The sequence below is a fragment of the Anopheles funestus genome, chromosome 2RL (assembly GCF_943734845.2).
Source record: "Anopheles funestus chromosome 2RL, idAnoFuneDA-416_04, whole genome shotgun sequence".
Lineage (NCBI taxonomy): Eukaryota > Metazoa > Arthropoda > Insecta > Diptera > Culicidae > Anopheles > Anopheles funestus.
The window spans coordinates 73,289,899-73,317,849 of NC_064598.1; the positions used below are offsets into that span (position 1 = coordinate 73,289,899).

At 38.9% G+C, this 27,951-nt stretch overlaps 1 protein-coding gene across 2 annotated transcripts in view; it reads left to right on the plus strand.

The window, feature by feature from the left end:
- Positions 1–2,210: 2,210 nt before the first annotated feature.
- Positions 2,211–27,951, plus strand: part of LOC125760617 (uncharacterized) — a 140,313-nt gene continuing 114,572 nt past the window's right edge. Inside the window, exon 1 of one of the 2 annotated variants that reach the window (XM_049420910.1) lies at positions 2,211–2,623. The gene's annotated coding sequence lies outside the window, so the exon portion shown is untranslated. Of the gene's footprint in view, positions 2,624–5,922; positions 7,704–27,951 lie in introns of those variants that run through there. The other variant, XM_049420909.1, reaches the window with a different exon arrangement.

A 27,951-nucleotide genomic window follows, 5' to 3' on the forward strand; every position in this document is an offset into this window, starting at 1 on the left:
CTTCTTCATATCATTCAACATTACTAGCAGCAGAATAGATAGAAGAAAAGTGTGTTTATATCAAGCGGTTCGGCCTTGAAGATCAAACTGGTCAGAAAGTATAAACGGCCGCTCCCTTAGCCACCTTCTCGATGGGCTATTTCAATGGTACAGCGAGAAGACGATGACACCGTTCTCTAGTTATCCAGTTTTGGACTCCGTTTTTGTACCTGGACTGGTTTATAGCTCATCCCTTTGCATCTTGTTTACGACACGATGGCGTTAGGTTTCAAGTTTGCATCTTTGATTCCAATTTCTGTATGTTCACCGCAGGAAATGGAATGTGACCGTACGATGTAGGGCGATGGTTTTACTTTCAGGATATCCGCCCATCAGAGCCATGGATTCAAAACAAGCATATCAAAACATAAATATTCTCATCACTCCAAAACGACACCGAGATCGTTTCGGTTTCGCACCACATTCGTAATTCTATAGCGGACAGGAAAAGGAACGTCTCAAGTGCAAAAGCAACAAAAAATAAACCAGAATTGTGAGCGAATTAAATTGGTCCACTGTTCCACTGTGAAAGGCAAAACGCAACTTAAAGGGTTTCTTGATAAATATTTTCAAACAGTTTTAACTCTTGTCACTCATCTGTCCAGACTCTGTTTTCATGCGTCAAAAAAACACAAGCTTATTACAGTGCAGCATGAATGAAGGATGGTGAATAAAATGCAAAACCGCGAGTTGGTAGTGGGTGCATGCGCATGCGTTGAGCGGTTGTTATTTGATAGACACGTTAAGCCGAATACAGACAGGTGGGAAGATATGCATGTGTAATGCAACGGGAACTGCAATCGTCCAGTTGATGGTTTAAAAGTGATCTGACATGGATGTGATTTGCGCGAGTCGAAGCATTCCCTTTTCGAAGGCAGCAAATCAAGTTTGAAAGGGTTGTTTTTATTTTTGCCACCACAAACGAGCCATCAACGTTCGTAGACGGATATGTTGACCTTGTTTCTTTGGTTGGATGAATCCCAGGCCGCTGTGGTGTTGAGGAATCTAATTAAAAATATGCACTGAATAAAGCTACGATAAGGTTGTGGAAGTAAATTTGCATGTGTTTTCCGCTTGATGTACCGTTGATGTCGTAGGATGCTTTATGTGATGTTTTATTTTCGTTACAGGTGTAATTCACTTTATCGATGTATTTGGCCCACTTGTGAAACGGTTTATACGTGATGTAAATATTATAGCCGTAAATAGTAAATAGTAAAAGAAAGGTTTATTAGTTTGGACAACTGATGAAATATGCCCTATTTATTTATTCTGCCATATTATCAACCCATTCTTCCTTATGTTTTCCTTGCATTTTGCTTTATGCTCTTGGGCATACTCCATTAAGATTTTTGTTGTTAGATGGTTTTAAAAAAGATGAATTAATTTGGAAAGACGAACTCTTATATTCGCTATTGGATATTGAAGAACCACAATTCTATTTTAGTTCTATTTTAGGCGAATGTTTAGTTCAACCCAGGTCAATAGCAATGTTGATGTTGTGATGGTGTTTGTCAGAGATCGCTTGTCGCTTGAGATCTTTACAGCAATACATACATTGTTTCTAATTATTCGAAACCAGGAACGAGAACTGAGAGACTAGAGGGAACAGGACCGTTTTTCGTGCAAAGCGGTGAATTTTGAATTTGAAGGATTTGGAGGATTTGAAGTCTCTAAATGCAATATGTCACGAATCGAAGTACCTAGAATGCTTCTAACAAGAAAGACCTAGTGGTTACAAACTCCACGCAGGACCATCAGGTCAGGTTAATACGTTGTAGATGCCAATCCAGAGAAAAAGGAATTTTCGTGAGATGAGAAAACATTATTACAAATAAGAGATCTACAGAACCAAACCTACTAAACCAAGACCACTGAGACACTTGTGTAGAGATCGAGTACAGGAATCACCCGACTTTATCCGCTTTCCACATGCACTGCTCTTACCTTCGAAGGAACTCTTCGCTCGAAAAGGGTCGATTGGACGAAGGTCGTAGTGTACGAAGTCTGATTCTGTACCCTAATAATTAATTACATGAAACCTGCAAAGTATCAGCTGGTCTTATTACCCATTCATATGAAACAGACAATCGTTAACTTATAATTTGCTGCCCTTTCCCTTCAATGCAGCACAATGTTTAATGCAATAAAGTATAATACACACGTCTGAAAGGTTAATATCAGGAAACATTTCATTGCCGAAAAATAAATACACATTCACTCCAATGCATCTACCAACTATTGCCACGATGCGCTTGTGTTTACCAATTGTCTATGCGTGAAAACTAATTGCGAAATAATAGTACTGTACTTGTGGCATATATCACAGAAATGATCGAACTACTCTTCCTCACACAGTTAAATTGAACGGACGCGAAAAAATTAATTCTAATTACTTATAATTTGTATGAACCAAAGCCTCCTACAATGCATCTAGCTGATGAGTAGAAGATCGTGCACGAACAGACATTAATGATGGATTATTTATTTATTTACAGATTCCCTGGTGATCAAACAAACATACACGGACAACACCAGATGGACAGAATTACGCACAAGTGGTTGCAGGTCATAAATACATTGTGTGAGTATTATTTCAACATTGTTAATCTGCAACAGATGGAATAAGTTTGTTTTATGATGATCATGATCTTGCTTAAAAATGATTCGATGCTCATAAAGCAATTCTACAGCAATGAAAGCGAGATAAAAATGAGTTAAAAATTCTTGTCTTGAATGAAAAATATGTGATAAAAATATTTTTTTACATCGTATACATGTAGGAATATTAGGTGGTTCAATTCAGTGCTTTATTGATTTGCAACCGCTTCGTTGCGCTGCTCCGATGCGACTGTCCGCGCACACTTCTTTAGCGCTAGTTTTTAGGCTAAATGCTATAATAATTATAGCACAGTACCCGCGCAACATTTTCTTCTTCTCTCCTACATACATTCATCATGAACGATGATTGCAATTATTAATCGTTTCACTACCTTACCCAGCAATATAAAGTTATAATGGTTTGGTGTCTGCTGTAAATATAAGTTTTACATGGTATTTTCTAATAACGCAAATGAAAAACAAAATTTCTGTCAATTTCATTTGTTTAGTAGAATCAAATCATTTGTCTCTCAAATCATTTTTTGATATAAAATATAACAAAAAATAATACAGGAATTCGAAAAAAGATATACGATGTACCTAGTTGCAAAACCAAATTTTGTCCTGTTTTAATTTTCTTTCGCGTTTATTTTCCCTCATAGCATGACTAAGCTATTAGCTAATCATGTTAGTTTCATAACTGCATCCATTCGAAACACTAGACAAATACAAACAAGCAAAACTTCTACAAACCTACTGTTCTGACCATAGCTCGGAGGCCTTTGTTTATAATATGACGATTTCCCCGCTACTATAAATCATCTCTTTTATATTGCACTATACTCTTAGCCGGGGCACACATAAAACGTATTAACGTTGTATCGTTAGCACCGAAACTCCTTTGGCCGGTGGTGGTTAGTTTACATGCCCAAAAGCACACAGCACCGTGCCACGTTCCGCTCATCATAAATCACCTCCATTAATGTCGGGAAAATCGTGCTCACCATCAATCTACCGTCCATCAGTGGCCAAGTGCTGTCCTACTTGGAATTAGTGGAGAATCCACAGTTTTCGCTCCGGTGGCGTGACATAATATCAGCACATCACAACCTTGAACGAAAGCGAATCAAACAATGCGCGAGACGAGAAAGAGATCGTAAAAAAGCAATAATTTTCACAAACTTTAGAATGAGAACCCTTGGAAAGGCATTTACACTCTGACACCTCGCTGATGATTGTATGTCTGATTAAAGGTTTACGATCAAGATCGGTACCCCCCAGGGCGGATATGAACCACCGTTGTGAGTAGGTCAGTATGGGAAGTGATTCAACTTTCAACCAGTAGCTACCAAATTTATCAGTGATGATAGGCGATTACACCTAGCAGCGTTACGATTCTGATGATTTTTTCGTGAAGATTTCTTTAGGGTAACCGGAAGATACAAAGGCTTTCTTGTATGAAACCCATCTCGGCAAACATGGGTGCAGCACTATTGAGGCGCATCAAAAATCGCACCCTGAGGTTAAGAACGGCGTGCCACATCTTTGGTCGATTGTGGGCAGGAAAAACCTTGAAAGATAGATCGAACGTGAATTCAGTAGGCTTGAATGAACGTTGCAACATTGTGCCGGAAGAAAGGCGAAACAAGGAGGATGGGTAACACATAATAGCTCCAAATTGGTCGTAAAAATAATAACATAATTGCTCAAGCCAAAACCGTCTGCCTTTGGGACCCTCTAGTGTGGACGGTGTGTTTTCTATTATTTCTGTTCTATTATTTTGTGTTTCAGCTGTTTTCATCGCCTTTTTATTTATCCATATGTTTTCTATTAATTTTATTTGCCTGTTTATAGCATTGGCACTATGCTCAGTAACATGTCTAAAAAATACCAAAATTTTCAAAGTTCAAGTTTTCTTTAATTTTTTACCAAATAAATCATAATATTCCCATTTGAAAAAATGTAAAAAGCTGCTTTTAGGTTTAATGTAGCTTTTAGGTTTGATGAAGTATTTAATAAATGTTTAACTCCATTTCTATTGCATATATTTTCAAAAAAGTAATTTTTGTTCTACTTATATTAAGTTAAAAGGGCTCAATTTGATGGTCATCATTTATTTTAGTACGTAAATGCATATTTAAGTTATTTTTAATGCTTAATTCTTTCCACCATCTTATTACTTAATTTAACCATCCTATGCTTCATGGTCTCTTGTCTTTAGAGCCTTGAATTCACGACCATAAATTCATCGAATCCTCCGTCTGTTTCATCATTACTAATGCTTACATTTGGATGATCACCGTGCTTATTAAGCTTACCATCAAACTACTTAGCATCGTTACATTTCGCTTATAAGCAATTTAAAGGTTCACACTAATGAATGCATGTTGTTCGTTAAATTCGCTTCTAAGGGTGTTTTTGGTTCGCTTCTTGGGAAATACACATGTAAGAAAATTGGTGTAAATGATCTATTTTTCAACGCCCCTTGCCCTGTACTGTAAATATCTGCCTGCATAATAACATTATCGTGATATCTAATCAGTTTTTGGCATTTTGACTCAATTAGTTAAGTCATCTGTGAATTTGTCGGATGGAATTGAGTTGTTTGGGGTCTCCATTGCTTCACATTATGCTTTTATTTAGCTTATAAATTGTGTGATCCTTTGCGATGAAATAGAATAAACCCACATCGCAAGCGGATTATAAATGTAGTGCGGTGTAGCGTAAAGAAAACATCTAATTGTCTACCTGTTTACGATAAGTTACTACACCGTGCGTAGCGAGCAAAAGATAAGAAAAAAAAACAGAAGTGTCTTTCTGCTTCATGTTGATTATTCTACTTTTTGGAAATAATGTTCTGATGGTGATATTTTCGGCTATAATTTATTTTACGCCTCACCAATGAAGTGTTTCTAATGAACGTACACATGTGATTTAGGCGATACGATAAATAAGCAAACCTTTATTTATTGAGCTTGAAGACAATTTTACGTATATTAAATCTGATTTAAAATTTAGTATGCTTTTAACTTGCTTTATTAAAAAAAAGATAAATAAATACAAACGAAGCTTCTCATACATAATGACCCTATTTAAGTGCTAAAGATGGTGGATGCAAAATGCCGTCGGCATTTTGAAATGGGCGAGTTTCAACCACGTAATGTGGAGATATTGAAAAGACTTCAATTTTCTTAAATTATTTTTGTTCAATGTATAAAGTGGTTAGAGAAATATTTTTTTAAATAACAATAATTTTTCTTATTTATTTTCTGTCTTGGGTTTCATTCATCCAGCTGTTTTCGTTGCAAACTATTGATAAACATAAAAACCCTTCCAAAAGGAATAAGCTGTAATTGCACCTTTCAGGTGGTTGGCCAGCGTAGACGTAGACGTGATCAGCGGCAATAAAACGGTCACCGGAAGCGACGGACCGAAGTGTGGAGTAGAGCCATAATTCATTCATTTTTACAACCGTCACTTAAAGCGCACGCTCCGTGCGTGTGTTTTTTTTATTTTCGCGCTGATGAGAACACCCAATGTTGCGTTTCTCATCGGAAGAAGAAACCGTGGAAAGATCTACCAACACCCGTGGCGTCAATATACACAGCAGATGCGAATGTGTATGTAAATACATAATATAGCTAGAAATCACGTTTTGCCGTCGGCTTTTCGGTGCACATATGGTTGGGTGAGTGTTTTTTCTTCTTTTATTCAACATAATTTAACTGATGCTAATGACTGATAAGATTATCTTTTAGTGATCGGTAAGATCAATTATAAAAGAAAAACATAGAATTGAAAAAACCAAATCTATTTACTAAACCATCATTTCAACCAACAACCAGCAGAACGATACGGACAGCATATATTCCGGTAGCTTTACGATTGTTGTTCGTGTCACTTAAAGAGACATTTTTGGAGCATCGCGATGTAGGCGACTTTTATGTATGGTTGAACAGAGGCAAGACATACCAATCGAATGCTAATCATTTCTCCTTCTCATTCTAACCTTTGGGTTTGGAAGATTGTGAAGAAATTCTTGCACTCCAAGCCGCTGTGTGCGTGTGATGACTATTTCTCCTATTGCTCCTATTGCGGGAAAAACACTATCCGGTGGCACAAAAATAAAGCTGAAGTTGTGTTTGTGAAGCAAATACACGAACCTCCCCTAAACGATGCTTTTCTTCGTATTGTAGGGGAAAATGGGGTGTAAGTTAGTGTTCGTTATATCAACCTGAGGGTGAGTTACATTCGGGGTGAGTTACCCTTAAAATCCTTTACGAACACACCTACCCAAACTTAATGTTTTCCTCCTTCCATGTTTCCTGTCATTCATTTCAACCAAGCACACAGGTGGTGGCAACGACGAACATCATCTCCCAAGATGGCCCAAAAAGGGAGGAAGTGGTGTAGCCCTTCATTCCTTTCGTTTCACGCTGTTTCTTCCCTGCCCTTCTACGTCCGACACTTATTTCAATTCCGATCGAACTGGTCAACCTGGCTGGTGCTGTTGATACTAAACGGAGGAAGGTAAAACCGGGGGCACCCAACCACCAATGGCTCCAAAATGCACCTTACCCCAAAAACACGAGGCACCGGATTCGGACCCGGCGGCGGGGGGGAGCAACATTTCGCACAAACAACCAACGAACATTGTGTCCGGCAAACCGCGAGTTCAGTCGCTTTCGGACACGATCGGTTTTTGCATCCCTGCGCAACAAGAAAGTTCCGGTCCGGGGTTTCCAACGTTGACTCGCTCGGTGGAACAGGGTCGCATTTTGTGTAGGGGGGTAGGTTGAAGTTACGCGTGGTACGAGTCATAAAAAGAAACACATGATTTATGTCGTATCGTTCGTCGACTGTCTGATCAAGCACAACCACGGACGGCCGGTTTTGGTATGGTGAATGCGTTTGTGGGTGTGTGTTTTTCTTATTTTGTTTTCGTGTAAATGTGTGTGTTTGTGCGTGTTTGTGTGTGTGTGTGTAAAATATAGAATCATTTGTGCCTGCGAAGCATTTTCCTTCATACGCTTCCTGTCGAAACAACAAGAAAAAATCGATCGGTAAGAAATTGGGTTCTTCTTTGAACGGGAAACATAAGGATCTCGTTGTTCTATCGCAAGGTGCAATCAAGAAGTGTTCCATTGATAGACCATTCCATTGATAGAAATTGATATAGAAGTAAATGTTGTAGCTTTCCTGTTTTACGAACCTTTATTTTAGTAAGTATTTTGTAGCTATATTTAATTATTTTAAAAAGAAATTATACACAAAATAAAACTTGAATAGCTCTATGTTTTATCTGGCAACATGTATTAGCGTTGACAAAGATTCGAATGTTGAGAGCTGATGCCAAAAATAATAAATGGCACGCGACAAATATCACGTTTTGCCGGCTTTAGATGACGCACTTTGCCGGCACTAGTCAGTGTTGGAAACCATAGAATCACATGTTCCTGCCACACCTTGCCGTACGTCTAACCGCCCCCTCTCAAAGCTGAAACAACCACCCTTTTGCAAAAACCATATGGTACGAAACGGGGCGGCATCTGTGTTGGTTTCTTGCGAAGCAACAGGAGAAGGAGAACTTGGGCAACGGAAAATACAACCCCAACTCCTTCCCTGCTATGTTGCTTCACGGTTAAACTACCCATCGGTAAGTTTGTGGTTGTAAAACAGTTTGATTTGTCTCGTTCAACCAAGTGCAAATGAACAAAAAAAAAAAAACAAATCATAAAACAGTAAACCGGCAATGCAAAACAAGCGCGAAACAAGTGGGAAGATGTATGAAAAGAGAGCCAATTCCAACCAAACCCGGCTGAGTTCAAAAGAAGAGCAAATCGGGAGAGTAAAATCCACAGCTAACCGGATAAACGACGTGGAAAATGGGATTAGGGAAGTGGATGAATGGCTGTGAAGAAGGTCGTTGCAGTCGGCGTCATCTCTACGCAGTTAAACGTAACTGGTGTGCGTAAACCGGCTCACACTACGCCCGAATGGGTGGTAAGGGTGCGTAGCGTAAAAACATTCCCCCGGCGCTGCTCCACCACACCCCACACGTTTGTCTGTAGGGTGGAAAACGCGAGGAGGAAAAAAGAGGGAAATTTTATCGGAACTCGTGGATTTATGTTTTTGTCGCTTTTCCTCGTCTTTGCAAATCGTTGCAAATGCCGGTCGAGTTGGTTAGTGTTTCGAGGTCAGTTGTATGTTTAGACATAAACCTTGAAATCTGTTTTTTCCCTAACGTGCATTTAATCACATCTCATCACCATCAATTTTATAAGGTTAATGAAACATGTTTTCTATTGATGTAGACAAACCTCGACTGTTTTAGTTATTTTGATGCAAGAATCAAGCCAAATAAAAAAGGAATTTTTCTCTTAGTCGAAACGAAACTTGTGCGCCGATATGGGAAATTGGTTCATTACCCTCACCACCAGATGGCACCACTGTGCATGGGTAAAAATGTTTGAACAGGAAAAAGGTGTACAACGTACAATGAAATCGTTTCCTTCAATACTAAAGATATTTCGAAACCTTAAATATGGAGAATATACATTTGCACCCGAAAACAAATCGTCGGCAAGTGCTAAGCATTATGAGTCCTGAAAGTCTTGAAAGTCCTGAAAGTTTGTCAATGTAAGTTCACATAAATTTACGCTACTTTACGAGCATTACACCATTACCCACTGCCTTTGGTGGTGGTGACGTGGCTTGAAATAATGCGGCAAATCAGTGACATAATAGGGGTGAGAGTCCTGTGTGGAGTGTTTAGTGAGCTAACCGTTAATACAACAAATCCAGTCGTGTTTCACTAGCAGCGCCGTTTCGTCAGTTGGGTTATGAATTTATGAATATTTCTTGTCGTCAAACTTGACGACATGATTGGTATTCGGACTAAGAGTGGTGGCCAATCGAAGGGGTAATTGAAAATGGAAAAAGCAAAGATAATTACAGGATAGACCTTCTGCAAGCATGTAAGGTATATTTTAGACAAACGGGCAAGTATTCTTGACTAAAAGCGAATCAGCTAAATCAATCAAAATTGATATAAATTAGTTATTTAGCAAATTTTCAAACATTGATGCACTTTAAGCTCGATGTTCGATTCGAATTAAAATTAGTTTGTTTTATATCATTTCGTGGAAATGTCGAATTGAGTGTGAATATTCACACTTTTCAACTTTCACTGGATAAATTTCACAGCTCGACACTAATTGGGTTCCCAAAAATTGTCATCACAAGGTTTAGGCATTGGAAAATTGTAGTGGTCTTTATTCCACGAAGTGTAAAATAATCAGAATATTGAAACACTGTAAATTAGTTTCGATATGATCGGTGGCTTTGTAATCGAAAGTAGATGAATCTATCGACACATTTTATTTGTATTGATTTTCTAGCGTTCTCTTTGTAACGCATCTATGTTGACTCTTTTGACAATGATTCCATTGAGTATAAAAATGATGTTTCAGTAAAAAGTCAAACTTATTAAATACTGATTGAATGTGCACTAAAAACACACACCAACACTTTGAGCAATAACCTCACAGTATTTTTATCAGTTTCGTGTGTTATTTTCATTCTGCAATCGTGAACCAGTTTGATGGAGGAGGTTGAAATCGATCTGAATCAGATTATGGAAATTTAATCAGGCTTGGTCTATTTTCCAGGCCGCACTTTCATTGTAAAAACTTTTAGCATTATCGCGCATGAAACAAATGTGTTACAAAAAGAAGCATAATGTGAACGCAAAACAGACATTCTTCGTAAAGCATTGTTTTTCTACATTGAAAATTGAAGCTAAATTTAAATGATAAATAAATTGAAACAGAATATCACAAACTGGTATAAGAATAGCAGAAATTTGTACAGAAAATAAACAATAAAAGAAAAGAGCAAAACACATCACCCTTAAATACATGAAACTCAAATTGAGCAAAACATTGAAATAATGTATTTACTTTTAATTAAAAAACCATTATGCCTACAACTTTTTAGCTCGACGTGCTCGACCATGAGCAGGCCAGAAAAGAAGAAGAAGAAGCCTACAACTTTTTATTCTGCGTTTTACTAGTTATCGAACCACATGCCTTTGGTATGCTATCCGTTATGCTAAATAATACGCTGGATTGTGTTTGATTTTAGCTTGGTATTTGGTTACACTGTTTGTTAAAAATCGAATGAATTATGATTTGAATGCACGGAGCAGGGTGTGAAATATCATGATATGAACGACGGATTGTGTTCTAGGTACGGTTGCAACAGTGGCCACAAAATATCAACTTTAGGATGGAAAGGAAAAGTTGACACATTTACAACGTTTTTGGTTTGGTGTTTGTTTTTGGTGTGGGGATCAACATCAGACGGACGAATAGTACCGAACGCTGATGAAATGGAACAGAAACCGTTTAATCAATGGAACGTCACGTTTCGCAGGACATTACTGTCAACTATAAATCAGTGCATCACGTACAACGGCACTGTAATGGACGCGAGTTCCGGTGCATTTCGGCTTTATCTTCGCGCCACCCTTTGCTGTCCTGCGCTGTTCCTCTTGCATGTCCATCGCTCTGCACATGCGATCAGAAATCACAGCATCTTTTGATGAGGTAATCCTGGTGAAATGCTATCATGCGGGTAGAACGGAAGATGAACGACGAAATGGGTGAAATGTTATCGGGAAATTTATGATGCAGTCAGAAATTAGAGCTGCTCATCGGCATTATTTTGCAACTGACAAGGCAAGGTGAAAGATAGCTAAAACCAAACGCTCACTGTGAGAAAGTGTAGCATGTTCTTAAAGATTTAAATTATACATTAGACACATTTACGAAATCTGCTGAAACTGTTGCCACAAAATCATCACGTAAAATATTCATTAAATCTGTTATAATATTATTCATTTCGGGAATAAGCTGCGAAGAAGCTCTTTTAGTTTTATGTGCGATAAGTGAATTTTAAGATTCACTTAAAATATTTAATAAACTACGAAAAGGTACCATAATTCGGTCTTTAATATTTAATTGCAACAGTAAAAACATCAACCGTCCTTTTCGTCATGAGATGTACAATTATTTCGATCTGGAAAGGAATGTCATTGGCTTCAAATAAGTCACCGCCGTCCAATGTGGTCGGCATCAATAAAAGCGTTAAGGTGAAGCAGGTCTATAAATTTGCTTATCAACGCTTCAATTCGATGCGCATTCGTACAACGGTGTCGTTTGAATGAAGCCGCGCTGTTCCCATTAGTGTGGAACAGTTGTACTAGCTGAAAAGATTGATGGGGTCTTAGCAGATCGGGAGAAAAACACGATCGCTCGCATCTTTTGGGGCCGATCAGTTGACGAAACGCTCATCTGCTGGATTATAATTTACATTAGTGGTCATCTAAAACGAAAACAGTTTCGCCGCGGTCTATCCATGATCCGGCTTGTCGATCGTGTTGTTTTAATCAAGTTCGGCGCAGTAATATCCAGTCTTGAGACCGCCAATATTCTGTCCGTAGGAAATATCGTCGGAGCTCCATTCGATCATCGTCGGTTCGGATGGTAGCAACGGAATCGTTTGAGGTATTGAAAACGACACCGATTCAATAATAATAAATCCACCGACAGACGCATCCCATTCGACTCATACCGGATTGGTGAAAAGCACACGGAAAGCTGGGAAGATCAGCGAGAAGCAGCAATACCGATGGGCTCTTAATTTGTGATCATGGTTCGATCGAGCCCATCAGAAACTCATCTCCCGATCGTTGTTCGGGACGGTCAGGAATGGTTCACCTGGACCAAGTGACTCTTCGAGCCAATGGCGATGGATGGTATGTGACGATGGAGCCTTGCAATCGTTAAGTTGGTTAGCCTCCCTTTTCGAAATGGAGAGAATGGCAGTCTGGGTCAATGAAATGTTGATTAACATTAATATCCACGATGGCCTCCGTATGGTGTAGCATGCATGGTGGCGTTTGAAGATGGTGGCGTTGGGTGGCTGTTCGGGTGGCGAGCGACATAATTTGTGAGCTTAAGAATCGTCAATTTTATCACTTGGTCGGTGCTTTTGTGGCGTACACAGTTTTGCATCTGGAAGGTATGAATGGAAGAGAAAACAAACAAGAGACAAACAGTGTGTGGAGATAAGACGCTATTTTTAGAGAACAGTAAAACATTGTCTTACTTTGGAAGACTTTTTCAATTAAAGTGTTATTGTTTGAAATGATTTTAAATTCTTCTGATACAAGCAGACACTGTTTAGTCCAGCAGCTTTATTAATATATTTCTGAAATCGTTAATTTTTTCATCTATACTTGAAGTACTCACTTCCAACATACATTACTAAACTTTTCTATTTCCGAAGCTGATTAATGAATAAATTTTTAAAACACGTATATAAAATTTATTTCTTTATGCTAGTATCAGTTTATGTAGTTTTTGTCCATTCAAATAGGTTTCATTTATTTAGTTATTTTGTATTTACCTCAAAGCAATTAGCGTTGGTCATTAAGTTCTTGCAAAAGATCGAAAGTTGAGAATTTGTTCCCAAAAGACTTATCCTACTTCCCTGATGCATTTCTTCCCCCAGTCTTTAACTGGAGACTACCTGTGACAGGATGAGACATTGGAATGCACATCGTCTGGTGGTCCATGTCTTGGGTGAACAATCCGGATCCATGTTGTGGTAGAGCTCTCCATGCAGCAGAAAAACATCATGTTTTCCATTTTCCTCCTCCATGAAAGTTGCACTATCTGTCCAACGTTTGAAGAATTGAAATCAGACGTAACGGATGGCAAACGTATTAGGGACGATCGAATTAAGAGCTTTTTGCTTTGATGAGGATAAGATTTGTTGCTGCAGCATTTGCTTTCCTTGATGAAGCCTAGCACTCTATGGCAAATAATGTGATTCTCGTCTCGATCGCAAGAACACCGAAGGGGTGAGTTGACAAATGCCTCTCTCGTGTGCATCGGTTGTTTTAAGAAGATGGACGTTAGTTTTGCAGAATTAGGGCAAAGATAAGTGATTGGGTGAGTAAGCGCAAGGTAGAAGGAGAGAAAGAAAACGAGGCAGAGCTGCTTGTACTGTTGGTGGTCGAATTTTTGAGCAGATACAGAACATATTTTTGGAGTGCCGACTCTTAATCCGAGCTCGGTGATGTGGTGTCGTGTGTGAGGAAAATGTTGCCTCCTGCTGACCAACTAGGATTGTGGGTCGTTCTGTATTGTTCTTTCGATTGCTTAGATTATTTCGAGAGTTTATCTTATGCAAATTTAAAATGCAAATCAGCAATGTGAGATTATCCTTTAAGAAGAGAGTAAAGATCACATGATTGAAATACTATTACGGTTTCTTTTGTTATGGTTTGTGGCATTTAGAAAATTATTTGAAAAACTTATGATTTGAAATAAATTAAATTGTTTTAGCTTATTCAATGCAAAGCAATATTTAAATTATACCTTCGTAACCAATGCAACAATTTAAATGTTTCTCGAACACAAGATCTTATCGTATGTATGTAAGCGGTACTTTTACCGTGAAACAAGGTTCTATCAACAAAATATCAAAATCCAAAACAGATGACTCCAAGATCTATCAAAAAGCTTCAAAGTGAGTAGGTGCCATGCCAAGCAGTAAAAGAAACGGATATTGGAAAAACCAACGTGTGCTTTCAAACAATGCAACTTTCAAATGGATGTGGAACGATAGACAAAAGGAAGTTTGTATTTTAAACCACAAAAGACACGACGGCCAACCTTACCCACGAGATCCACGCTGATGGATCCATCGATTCGTGTAGAATGAGAAGGATTTTGATTTATGTCAGGAATCAGATTGGAATAATACATCACGAAAATGTGTTTGCTTGGGAAATCAATTCTTCACCCTCTCCCACGAATGACGATGTTGGTGGTGTTTGAACGAAAGTTTTCTCATTCTGCAATCGATTGTGTGACACTCGTCTGAATGGTGGATATCTTTCTTAGTTGAACTCATAAACATCGTTTTGAGGGACAAAATGTACAGACATTCGAATCAGTTCCAGGTGTCTAGTTTTAAATGTTTACATGAATTAATGTTTATATTAGTGATTGAATAAATGCTTATCAGGCTTATGTTTGCAAGTGACCTTAACCATCAAATATATGGATTTTTTTAAGTCAAATTTTATCAAGTGAATTTTTTATTTAATACACTAAGATAATCTTTTCTATTGTGTCCCCTACCTAAAAGATTAAATATTTAGACGAAATTGTTTATAACAAACATCCACAGACCATTAACTCACCCAGGATTCCTTCAACTGCCAAGCAAATTTGTCGCCACATTTATTTCATACATTCAGATGAAATAGATTCAACATATTCAGTCCTTGAACGGTCAAATCGATTGCATACCATTGAGTGTCATCTGTCTCTATCTAAACTTCACATTTAGATGATATACCTTTACCAACGAAATTGCAGCGAGCGGAAAGATGGAACATCAAACGTTTTATTTTATTATTTCCGGATTAAAATGTCAGGAGGATTAGGCCTGAAGCGAGATTGCTGAAACTGACGTAAAAACGGACGATGCTGGCAGTGCAGGTGACCGTCTAGTAACAAACTGGAGACTTCCTGTGTGATGTAGTCAGTAGTTTGAAAGGGAATCAGTTTACCGTAAATCACAAAACTGCTAGTTCTTCAAAGAAATACATTGGAATATTCATTCTTTGATTTGGTAGACACAACAAAACACCCTGAGAGTTGTTAAGCCAGCCTAGGTGTAGAGGGAAAATGAATAAATATCCAGACTGAGTGAATTAAATTTGTAGTAGGAGAATATGCAGGAAACAAAATGTGGTACTTAGGTTATAAAAATATGTAAGAGGCTATTGAATTCGTTTCTTACTTGACACAATAAAACAATATGTTTCAGATTATCCAACGCAACTCATTCCTTATATTATTCATTTTTGAATACTTTTACAAGCTATTGAAACAAATAATTTTCATTGAGATCAAAGCTGTACTTATGCTCTCTGTTCTGATGAAGTAACCAACAAAGAATTACCATCAAACCACTAAACCATGCACTTTGCAGAAAACTTTATCAACAGGAGCTGGTTATGCTTCTGATCAGCAGCACAGTGATGGATCATCTCGCGTATGAATTTGCTTCGAGGTTTATGACTCCGGAGGTGTGAAGTGTAGCTGCGAGTTGTAGATACATGTGGCCGATTCCAAGGGGGGAATAGTTTATCCATTGATTCTTGCGACCAGAGAACCACTGTCATCTGTCACTCAAAGCAGTTTGAATGATTGGTTCGTGCTGTAGTGTGTGGTATACATTCCAAAGGCCCGGGTTTTTAGCCACATTGAACCCTGAAACCTGTCTCCATAAAATACGCACTCGCTCACTAGACACTCTGGAGTATTCCAAGGCTGTCAAAATGCATTGGTACTATTGATACACGAAATCAATGATTCCACAGTCGAGCGAGTGCAGTCTGCAAGGAGAGGAAGCGTGGCCCATTTGTAACCACAATTTGCGTTTTATTGCGCTGTGTTCCTTCACGATGACTGCGTACCAAGCAAGAGTGGCTACTCGTTGAAGGCGTACGACGGAGGTTTCGCATGTCGTGAGCAGAGCCTTCGTGGTGCAACAGGTTGATTTTCGCGAGTTTCGCTTTCTACCGTTGAGTCCGTTTGCTTGCGGGAATTGGGAGTCGTTTCGAATGTCCTGTTGACGCGAGAAAACGCTGCTGTGCGTGCGTGGGTGCATGCGTGCCTGTGTCTCAACCGTTTCAAAACTGTTTACCATATTTTGAATGAATTATTTATGATGGATCTTGGGCTGGCATCGTCTGTGGGGGAATATTTTTCAACACAAAGTGTTCGAGTAGCATTATACACGTTTACGGTATGATGATGGGCACTACTTCCGGTTGCACATGTGTTGCAAATTACACACCAAATTGGGGCACGTGTCTATGAGCGTGATCTATGAGTGTAAAGACATAGAGACACATTTTCTGTGTTAGAGAAAATACTTTTACTTACATGAGATGGTCAACTTGATTTTTGATTACCAAGGATTAATAGAAATAGTTATTGTACTATACATTTTAAATGATTTGTTCGTTACTTTTATTTTACCTGAGCAAAACAAATAAGAACTTTGCAAATATAAAAAAGAACTTTTTTTTGCACCACGCAAGCAAACTTTCGAAGGTGAATGGATCATGGCCTTGTTGACAGGAACTTTTCAAGGGCTCTTGTGAAGTGTTTAATTTGCATAATCTAACGGACACAGCGTGTGGGCGGAATGACGGAAAAAGATCCGATAAAATATTGATGCTTGAGTTATGCTTAGATGAACTGTGGCATGAAATTGTCACTTGCTGATGCTGCAATTTTCCACTTTTTATGGTGCTGTGGTAATGATTTTCCCCTCTTTAGAGTGAGTACCAAACCAGAGGAAACCCCGAACGGTTAGCTTTCGACCTTTCAAGATGCTTTAACATTCACCATGCTTCAATCGATTTCAAATGATGGATTCTTAGTCCGAAGTTTCATACGTCTATTATGGTTATTAAGAAGATTTTCTACTAGACTTAGTGTAACGTGTTTCCACATAGCGAAGAGAGAGGGAATAAAATACGAGAAAGGCAAATCAAATGATGGTGAATAGAAGCAGTGCCTTCATTTACACACATCAGCCAAAGGCTCCCCGACAACGTCAACATAGTTCGTTTCATTTTTGCACTGTGCACAATATCGAACTGTCAGTCACAGTCTATCTAAGGATGATTGAAATGTTTTCCTAGTGCGATGGAATAAAACATCCATCCGGCGTAACCATGGAATAGGGAGCGTGAGGAGGTTGATGAGACGCAAGTAATGGAAGATGCACACAAGCGTCTTACGTGAGCGAAAGCAAGGTGTGTAAATATATGAGTAGTTTAGTTCGATAGAGATAACCCCATGTTTAAGCTCAACATCCGGATGAGAGGCAAGATGGACGATTGAGAAGCTTATTCCATAAGAGTGAAGAATTGTCTCCAACAGACCATTCCTTCACGATGTGGTATGTCTTGCTGAACGATGATTGAAGAATCGGGATGAAATACGATGAAACGGATCACAAAAAAAGCATAAAAGAAAACACATTTTTATATTAAACGTTTTCTTTGTACGTATTTAAAATATTTAAAAAAGTATTTAAAAACACACTAACGTCTAATGAATTAACACCTGAGCAAGTACTGCCAAAAGCATTGCTAAATGTGAATCAAAATTTCAATATTGTAACTAATCAGAGGCATTGTTGTGCGTGAATGCTAAGTGAAGTTAAAAGATCATAAGTGGATGTTCGTTACAAGGCAACTATTTCAAGTTTGGTCGTCTTTAGTTTTTAGTCAAGAAGGCACATTAACGCTATTTTTAAAGTAGAATCTTGCAAGAAAATACCTTTCTTTGAGGTAAATGAGCATAAGGAATAGTTTACTGAACATAATTAATAAGTAAAAATAAAATGGCATAATGTTAACGGATTTTTGGAGGTTTCCAATTAAAGATACAGCAAAATATTGAGAAGGAAATGGAAAATGAGATACGAAGGAAAAGAAAGGTTTCTCCATTTTCATTGATATGTTGGTAAATTCCCATTGCGATACTTATAGGAATTGACTTAATTGTGTGATTTTGCTACAAAAAGAAATTATTTATTTATTTATAATTAATTATTACAGCTTCGGCCGTTTCTATGTTGTTGTTTATGTTGTAACATAAATATTTTCTTCTGTACATGCTTCCAGCCACTGATGTAGATGGATTTTGTTCCTTTTAATTAATAGTTAGTGTAAGATGAGCTGCCTTCATCATAACGGTTTAATCAGCTGGACTGTTGTCCAGTCTTCTGCCGGGGAAGGCATCGATACCGGATATTTGTGACTCACGTTGACCCATCTACCAGCTTCCATAGCCCCCCGGGACCCCTGTGACATCTTTAGCAGTTTCGAACGAGTTGACGCGTTCGCTTGCATCGATTTTGATTGACAAGTAGTTTTGCATCAGGTCGATTTGGAGCGAACGAAGGAAATGATGCATCACCAAGGAGAACGTGTTCCCCAGTGGACAGTTAATCCGTCATCATTGATCTTATTTCGAATTGCTTGACGTTTTCCGTCTCTTCGTTGCTCCCAACGCCCGAGCTGGGGCTGTTTCGTGCGCTTCAATTCATTGATGTCACATCGATTGGCGACTTGTAGCGCTGGGTGGAACTGGCCATCCAAGGTGCACACAAATTGCAGTATTCAACCATATGTAATCGAAAAACTCCGTTCGATGCTAACACTTCCGCTCGGCCCCGACCTCTGCTGTCCCCGAGCTCCCTTTCGAGCGGTAAAATAGCATTAAAATGTCAAACGTGTGATGATTTGTTTGATTGATAAGGGTTCTCCACACTTTTTGCCAGCGCAGGAGAGGGCCGCGTTCTTTTTTTGTATGATTTGCGTGTGTAGCGCGTTATTTTTTGCTGAACTGTCCGTTTGCTTGCTCAGCCGCGTTCGAATCCCGACCAATCTCGTCCATCAACGTCAGCACTTGAGCTGTCTCGTTGATTTCGCTGTCGATCGAGTTGCATGCAAATGCTGAACCATTTGCCACCTTTGGTTGGGATGGATGGTGGTGGAGGACATCCTGAAGCGGGTGTTGGATAGCTTTCTCGGTGTACCCGTTGGGTGACATGGCATCCGGTCGGACCCGGCCGGACGGGAAGGAAGATCAGATCGATCAAAGGTAAATGGCACGCGCTGGGATGGGCCGATGGGGTGGAAATGAATTCGTCGTGTGTGTCAGAAGACATCAAAAAGTTGTTTTCGTCCGTTGCCCTCGGTTTGACCGATAGCAGAGAATTGGCGGAATCCATCAATTTATGCATGTTGTTCATTTATTTTGTTGTGATAATAAAAGAGAACATAAAGCAGTTACAGAGTTACATTTCAGGCTACAATTTGAGTTTAGTTCTTTAAAATAAAATCATTTAAACAAATGATAAACAACAGCATAATCGTTTTTGATTTTTTGATTTAAATAGTATTTTAAATATTTCCGGAAGTAATTTAATTTCTTTAAAATAATTTCGGTTTCAATATTGGGTTGTGTTTTCCATCAATATTTTCCTTGTCTGCTTTTGCTACATAACATCAGAGAATCAGGCATCGATGACAGTCGAATGTTCGAGCTCACGTTTATAATTATTTAATCAAACAGATTTATACCCATCGATTCGAATTGAAACGTGTTTTATTTGTGCACCGATGAGTTTAATGTATATTGGAGTTTGCCTCGTAGGTGCGCATTGTCCAAATACAGCAGAGAGCTCTGGTGTGTTGGAATGATTTTATGTACGAATGGATTTACGGGTAGAGTCGCCAGCCTCTGACCAGCGTACAACACTGCAACAGTGATGGGTGAATGTTGTTTTATTATCCCAAGTAAAGCAGCAAACGAGAGAAGGGATTGTGGTGCAACACGCAGGAAGGGATGCGTGCGTAAATTTATAACCAATCTGTACATCAACCGGATCTCTGATTGATGCATTACAATAATTATTTGCAATTCTGATGGTCAGTTGGCTGCGCGAGAATGAGTGGCATCCGCATTTGCACGCATTTCCACTGACTGATGTTGTCACGAATGTGATGGTGGGTTGATGATGCAGATGCACTTGCCGCAGAACTGGATTCCGTTTCGGAGTAGATGCGTTCATCCTGATCGATTTGCCTCTTTCGTTTCCGGTTTGATTCGATAGCATAGTACCGGTTTATGATGGTATCTCAGTAAAGGGCTGGCAACTAAACACTCCCCAACACACTCACACCGGTTTGCTCGAAGCGACCGAAACCTGTTAAAACGATGTGCGATTAGTTCAATTGATGCCAAAATAACAAACCAACGAACGCCACAAATAATCGCAAACGAGTGGATTAAATGGCCTTCTCGGTGACACGTTCACTATATCACTGCGGAATATGATAGTAATTCCTGCCAACGTCCCGTCACTCAGCTCCACCAGGGTGTGACATTGAATCTCCCGTCCAGTGTGTGATGCAGGCGTGAATGCAGCAAACGTCAAACGATTTCATGAAAGAATGATGCATATGACAGTGATTATTACGTATTTATGATAACAATAATGGTTGCGATTGTTCATCGATAGCATAAATCTCGGCTCAGTAAGGGATGATTTCCGAGCGACCTCGGTGCCTTCTGCGGGAAATTCTCTCCAACCGTAAGCGACTGAAGGTGAAATGGACAGGAATCGCGCAAAGGACGATGTGAGTCAATTTGATAAAGAGGAAATCGACCACCATCATGCGGGGTAGCACAGTACAGTCGGAATGAACAGTCCAATGCAGTTGAGAGTAAACCGTTTCGAACCATGGCGCTCTGATAACAGTGATAGCCGTAAACAATTCGACTGATGAACTTATCCGGATGATCATTGTCAATGTGATGCGAAGATCAAAAGGATTAAAGAGTCTAAGACGATTGTGCAGCAGGAGGATGCAAATGTCAGTAGCTACCGAAAGGGTGAGATCGTTTTGCTGGTGCTGGAATGACCCAATCGTATGGAGATTAGCTACCCAGAAGATGCACCAAACGCATTCCACACAGAGAATTGTAAGGTCAAGCTAAACGGCATGCTGCCAATCTGACTGCAGCTTGCACTGCTGCATAATAATTCAAAATATGGACATCTGGACGGATTGGATTTGATTTATATTGAATTCGAGAAAATTAAACGAGATTTCAACCATTGAAGGCAGCTTTGTCCAAGCCAATGTGCCCAAACGCAATCCTCTCTCACCGAAAACCTTTGCTTAGAACGTTCCAGGAGGCACACTAGCCCAACGATAGTTATTATAATTTATGTATAGAAATTGTACCGATGTTGGAGAAATTTCTAATCACTCACATCAGCCGGTGCCGGGTCCGTTGGGTCAGTTTGTCCGTAGTGTTTGCACTGGCTTTACGGTGGAGGTAAACAATATTTATTGACAGTCGAATAGTAGCACCCAAATGCATGTGGTGAACGCCGTGGATGGCGTTGCCTTTATGTTGCTTCAAGCAAAGTCAGTGCATCGTAGTTTGTGAGGAGACTGGCTGACTCCAATGCGATGGTTGTATGTGAGGGCAGCCATGTGTGTTTGTAAATTATTATATGTATGTATAGATAATGGCGAATCAGAGCGATTAGAGCAGTGGAAGTGCAGCTCTCCATTAGAAGGTGCGTTTTACCACATAATCAAATTCACTGCACTTCATGGATTGCATTTTACTGATGCATTTCATTTTACCGAATCTTTCGTCTAGGACAGGTGACTCGTGGGAGACTCTTTTAAATCTGTCCTGTTTTAGTCTTTTTGGACACAACGTCAAATTAATGTTTAAAATTGTTGTATTCTCACTTTTTGTGATTTTTGAATTGTGTCGTTGAACATGATGACTAATTTTGTGATGATATTTGACGTGCAGACAAATTGATTTGTTTTATTTGGCGTTAGGTGAACCTGCCATTCGGTCACGAGCATCAAATGAAAAATATTTTATCCGATCTATGAGAATAACAAAGAATCAGAACTAAGGAAACATGCTCTGTCATCCTCGTTCATTCCAGTTGCCATCAAACCGGACCAGAACCAACAGTGGGATGGATGATGGGCATGCGATTCGTCCATCTCCATCCGTCCGATGGATCAATCCATCGAAGTTGAACGGTTCGTCCGGTGCCAGACCGGCAGACAATTTTTGTTTCATTCCCTTGCTCTTCCCTTCGCCTCCAATTCCCACTCTTTTCCAATGTCCATTCGCTCCAAGAATTGATTGATTCGTTTTGTCAAGTTCGATAGTTTCTAACGGTGCGCATCACATCTTACGCTGAGGGAGTATTGGTCTCGGCGTTGGAACCAGCTCGAATGATGATTTCTGACGCGGAAAAGTATTTTGTGACTGGAGTGATAAGGATTTGGCGATTCGTGCGCTATGTGTCAGTTGTGTTTGAAGAAGAGACGACGGGGTGCATGTCACCCTTCCACCTTTCCGGCCTCGGTCCATTCTCGGTGGGTCGGTTATTGGATCGATATGAAGCGTAGTTGATTATGATTGTGATGAAGATAGAGAGCCATTCGTCGATTTGAAGGCGTCTCATCGAACAGAATCATAGTCGATGGTAAAGAGGCCTCTCCATCAAACATCAATCCGCTTGGGTGAAGGGTTTTCGAAGACGTTTTCGCTCGAGACTGGGGCTTGACTGGAGCGATGTAGCGGTGGGTGGCAGTTGGTCAGCGTTCGGAGTTCCCATCATCATTTCCATCACTATCGTCATCATCATCTCCGCCGGTATCGTAAGTAGAACAGCGTTGTTATTCTTTTCATCAGTCGGTAAGGATCAACCGACTGGACAGCTGTGTGATCGGACTGAGTGATAGAAAACGTCAGACAAACCAAATGGACGAGACAAGGTGAGCAGCTTCTCAAAGCAGATAGGGGTTCTTTCCCGTTTCTTATGCTGCTAATCCCATCGTATGTCTTAGCTTCATGCGGTCAGTGCTTTTCTCTTGGTGAGATGGTTTACGTAGTGAGAGCGGTTTGGATGCTTCTCTCATTGTCTTCTTATGTTAGTGATAAAAGAACGATGTTTTATTAATTGATCTGTCAATTCGTAGATGATTTATTTATGCTTTTTTGGATGAATGCTTGTAACCGATTGTTTTGCTAGTTGAAATCAAATTGTTTCTAAAATTTTTACCGAGGTTATGGAATTTTCTATCGAATAGAAGCTACACAATTTAAATAAACCCATTTCGGTAGTATGAAGGTTAAAATAATAATGTTGTTCTAAACATAATTTTTGACGAAAATATATTTCTCGTTGAATAGAAAAAGATTCTTCCATACTGACACAGATACCCATCAGCACATCACGACTTTGCAGCGATGGATGTTTCTGACGGATGGCACGTGAAAATAATTTCAACGCAACACAACTCGCCACAACAAAACCTAAAGTGTGGGCTGGTATGTGTCTTGGATGATGAAATGATTGATTTGATTTATTGCAAACACATGGAACGGAAGATTCATCACATTGTAGCAAGAAGGTCGTGTGTTGGTAGCGCATGTGTCTGTTACGTGAGGAAGAAAAGTTGTTTCTTTTCCGTCCGCAACTTCACGCTCTCTCACCGTTCTTGAGATGTCGTGTTTGAGAAAGTTGGTGTGAAAACTCACCAGAAATACCGACTGCTTCTCACGTGGGGCGAAGATTTGGTGGAGGAAATTCTACACGAAGATCGCAGCAGGACAGACCATTTGCAGCATGCAACACTGTTCATTGAACTTTGCAACATTTGAAGAGAATCGTCAATCGCGAATAGACTGACAAAATGAAGCACCTATCTCGTTCAGAACAGTAACACTAGAATTGTGAATATATTCGGAAGATTTATATTATATTTGCTTCTACAGAAAAAGGCATTAATAAATGTATTTCTGATGGATGATGTGACTAACAAACACTGGAAAGTCTCGACATTTTGATGCTTTTTATTCGATAGATTCGAGGATTAGATGATCAACAACAGGTTAAATTATTCATCCATTCCGACTTGTTACAATGAGTCAAATTAAAGTTATTCGAAGTATTATTTTCAAAACAAACGTGGAAATAAAGATCGTTTTGACCTGTTTTTATATTCCTTTTATTTCACCTAAGCATTGTGAACAATCGATACTCGAGTACGCTAGGATCCCGTCTTAGTAAAGGGTGCATGTCAGCCACCCATTAGTTTGACGTGGATTTTTACATATTTCTTGGTGGTGGCAGGTAAAAACTGTCAGAAAGAGAAAAACAACAAAACCTGTCTGGCCAAGAGGAAAACTATTTCTTGTTTAAATTTGACTGATTGTCGCCTTGAATTGCTTGCGAGGAATGTAAAAGTTTGCTTATGGAAGTTGTATTGTTTGCTGTTGTGATTGCAAAATGCTTCAGCCCCACGCTAAAGAAACATTTGCCAGCCAAGACTGCAGCTTAGTGTCAATTTATGGCCATTGTTCTGTTGACTTGCAGATCAATATTCCAACATATTTATGATTTAGTGCTGTTGATTTATTGAGGAAAGTTGTACGGTGTTGGGGGATCACTGGCTAGTGCGATTTGGCATGGCTGCAGGAATGTGATGTGGTCGTCAGACTACGCAAATCGATACTTCGCACATCATAAAATGCATAACAACCAACATTGCATGTACTGCTGGTTTCCATTTCTCTTTCACATTTCATCAATCCAGCGGTTACTGGCCGCTAGTCGACTGGTGCGTGAGCAAAAAAGAACAAACCCATTTTAGCGTAAACAGGGTGGTAAATGGAAAAATAAATGACTTACGATTTACGATTCATACTGACATATTGTCATTTGGTACCGTTGTCATCAGTGACATCATTTCGTTCATGGCATTCGCATGATTCTTTCCTGCGTACTGCTCATCATTCGTCGAATGGGTTCTAAAAATAATCAGCCTTTCCGTGGTCCACTATTCGACGGAATGAATTACACTGGGTAAAGGCGGAAATATTTAATCTCACACCTCGTATGGATCAAGTTTTGCGGGTTTGCTGTCAGGATCTGGAATTGCAAGTTGCCGTGTGTATCCGATTGAAATGCGTGACGCAATTTGAGCAGCAAGATCGGTTTTTACCAATGAATTGTTGACATTCGTCATTAATCAAGAGGAGGTTGTCGGAATTCTATCGTCAAACGAATCAGTCAAATCAGGATAATCGACGTTACAGAGTGAAGTTTATTGACGAATTGGAGTCTATGAAACAACGTTAAAATTGTTTTGAAATACATCGGAGGATACGGTGTTGTTCTCAACGGAATTTAAATGCCTGAAATGTTTTGTTTAGACGTAGCTAACGTTTGGAATAAATGTGATTAAATTTGAATTAAGGATGATTTTTTACTATTTGCTTATAAAAATTCGGCAATCAAACCATAGAGTTGTCACGATGAAGCAAGATTTTCCATGTTATCACCTAAAGCGTGTTTGAAATGATCATGATGCGAGGATAGATCCCCATCTACATCGATCAGTGTCTCAGAGGCAGAGATGAAAGTATTGCGTTGTGTGACAGTAGGCAAGATCCAGCCGCAGTTGACGCTTACAGTTTCTTCGTGTGGTTGTTTCCAAGATTAATTTACCATCTCCGACAGGCGACAACCAAAACGAAATACGCAATTAGCGAATTTTACAAATACCTATCTTTCGCTTCGCCTGCCGCTGAAGGATGATGCATATCGTTCATCTAAGCGTGAAGCAAGCGCATGTGTACACGTGTGTTGGAGTTATGCGTAATCGCGTTGAGTGTCTGATGGTGTCAGAGAGGAATTTTTACTTTGATCCTGCAGTCTGGTGTCGTTTGGATTTTTACTGAGTTCTTGAGTAGTCTTTGAGGGAATACCGCTTCGGTGTAATAAACTATTCTTCGACAGTTGTTCCTGCCAACCATGATCTGCTTGACAATTTAGTTCAAGATCTCAGTGGGTTTAGTGCTTGTGAGATTTGTATATTTCGAAATTTGTTTCCTGGTTTTGATAAGTTCAAAATTAAATCATCAACGACCAATATGAAGGCAGAATAACATAAAATTCTATTTTCTGTAATTAAAATACGATCAATTTTACACTTCTAAATTAACTTTTTTTCTGCGTAAAGGCAAGATGTTTGAATCTTAACATTATGTGAGTGTCGGTTATTCGTCACTGTCAACGATGAATTCATCTTCCCCGCCAGTGTGCAGCCGGTTGGCACCAAAATATCACGGACAGAAATAAAATAAAGCTATCTGCTTCTCTCCCAAGATGAATGAAGTAGTGTTTCTCTGCACAAATAGAAGCCTTGACTCCAAATTGTTTACAAATATCATTTTGAATATTTTAACTATCTACCATATCGTCACCAAGCGTGGTTTCAGCAACACAGATGTCTCGCGAGTCCATCATATAATAAAAAATTCGATTATAAATGTGTATGTTATTTTAATAATTATTCACGAGTTAAATCCATCCCTATCAGCAGTTCAGAGGATGGGTTTTTAAGCACCAGAATCAAAATAATGGAAAAATGCAATTGATGAATGTTTAACCTAGATGAAATAAAGGTTTCATCAATATGAATGATACGTCATGTAATTTTTGCGTAATATTTATAGTACAACTGATTATTAACTAATGCTGAAATTAAACAAGGTATGAAAACTACACAAAGATAAAATTTGATTTGAACTTTTTGAAAATGTTTTCCAAATGTTAACGGGCTGTCGTGTATTTTGATTTAGTATGTTTGAAGATATATAGACCGCTGCATAATCAAGACAAGCGTTTGTCAGAGGAAACTTAGATTTGATTTATGAAGATCAATTTCAACGCGACATCATGAAAAAATATAAAGAAAGTATTTCGAGGATTTGAAATTAATTTAAATTAAAATAAAGACTACAATCAATTTTTGAATGATTTCTGAATGTTAAAAATTCAAGAAGAGAAGAAAAATATTTTTTTTTTTTTGCTCGGTTTGAATGGCCTGGCCGTATCAAGTAATGAAGAAATATAATTGTTTCAAACAAATTTAAATACTTGGGTCACACGAAGAATCATAAGAAATATCATAAAGAGCGACATTGAAGATTAAAATGGAAAGTAATCGTTTGGCTTTGACGAGAGCAAACGCGTGATTCAAAACGGCAGATTCTATTTTGTGATACTGTCTACGTTTTCAGCTGAGCAACGACAACCTTATGAAAACAGAGTCGATAGTTCATGGATAAAGATCAGAGAGTTGCAAATAACTTTTTGTTAGCAGCCACTTGGGAGGTCCAAACAAAAGTTGAGTTTTATAGATTTGAAAATTAAAGACATTTAAAAGACAGTTTCAATTTGGTCATGCTCAAATGGCTATGAAGCGGTCGTCATAAATATCTGCATTTTTATAGGATTTTTTACAAAACACATTTTTTAACCATTTTTTGTATAGGATTGAGCTTAAATATGTCTTTATTGCAAATTTAAATAAAAATGAATTAAGGGCTTAAACTAACTCTATTTACAATTAAGCAAAAAATTCAATTTTTTAGTGTCAATTATATAATTGGAAAACTTTCACAAAGAAGAATTCTCGTCTGTGTATGTATTTTCCTGCTTCCTCCAACACAACATACAAAACTAAACTAAATGATCCACGCATCTAAATGACACCAATTTGTTGCTCACAAT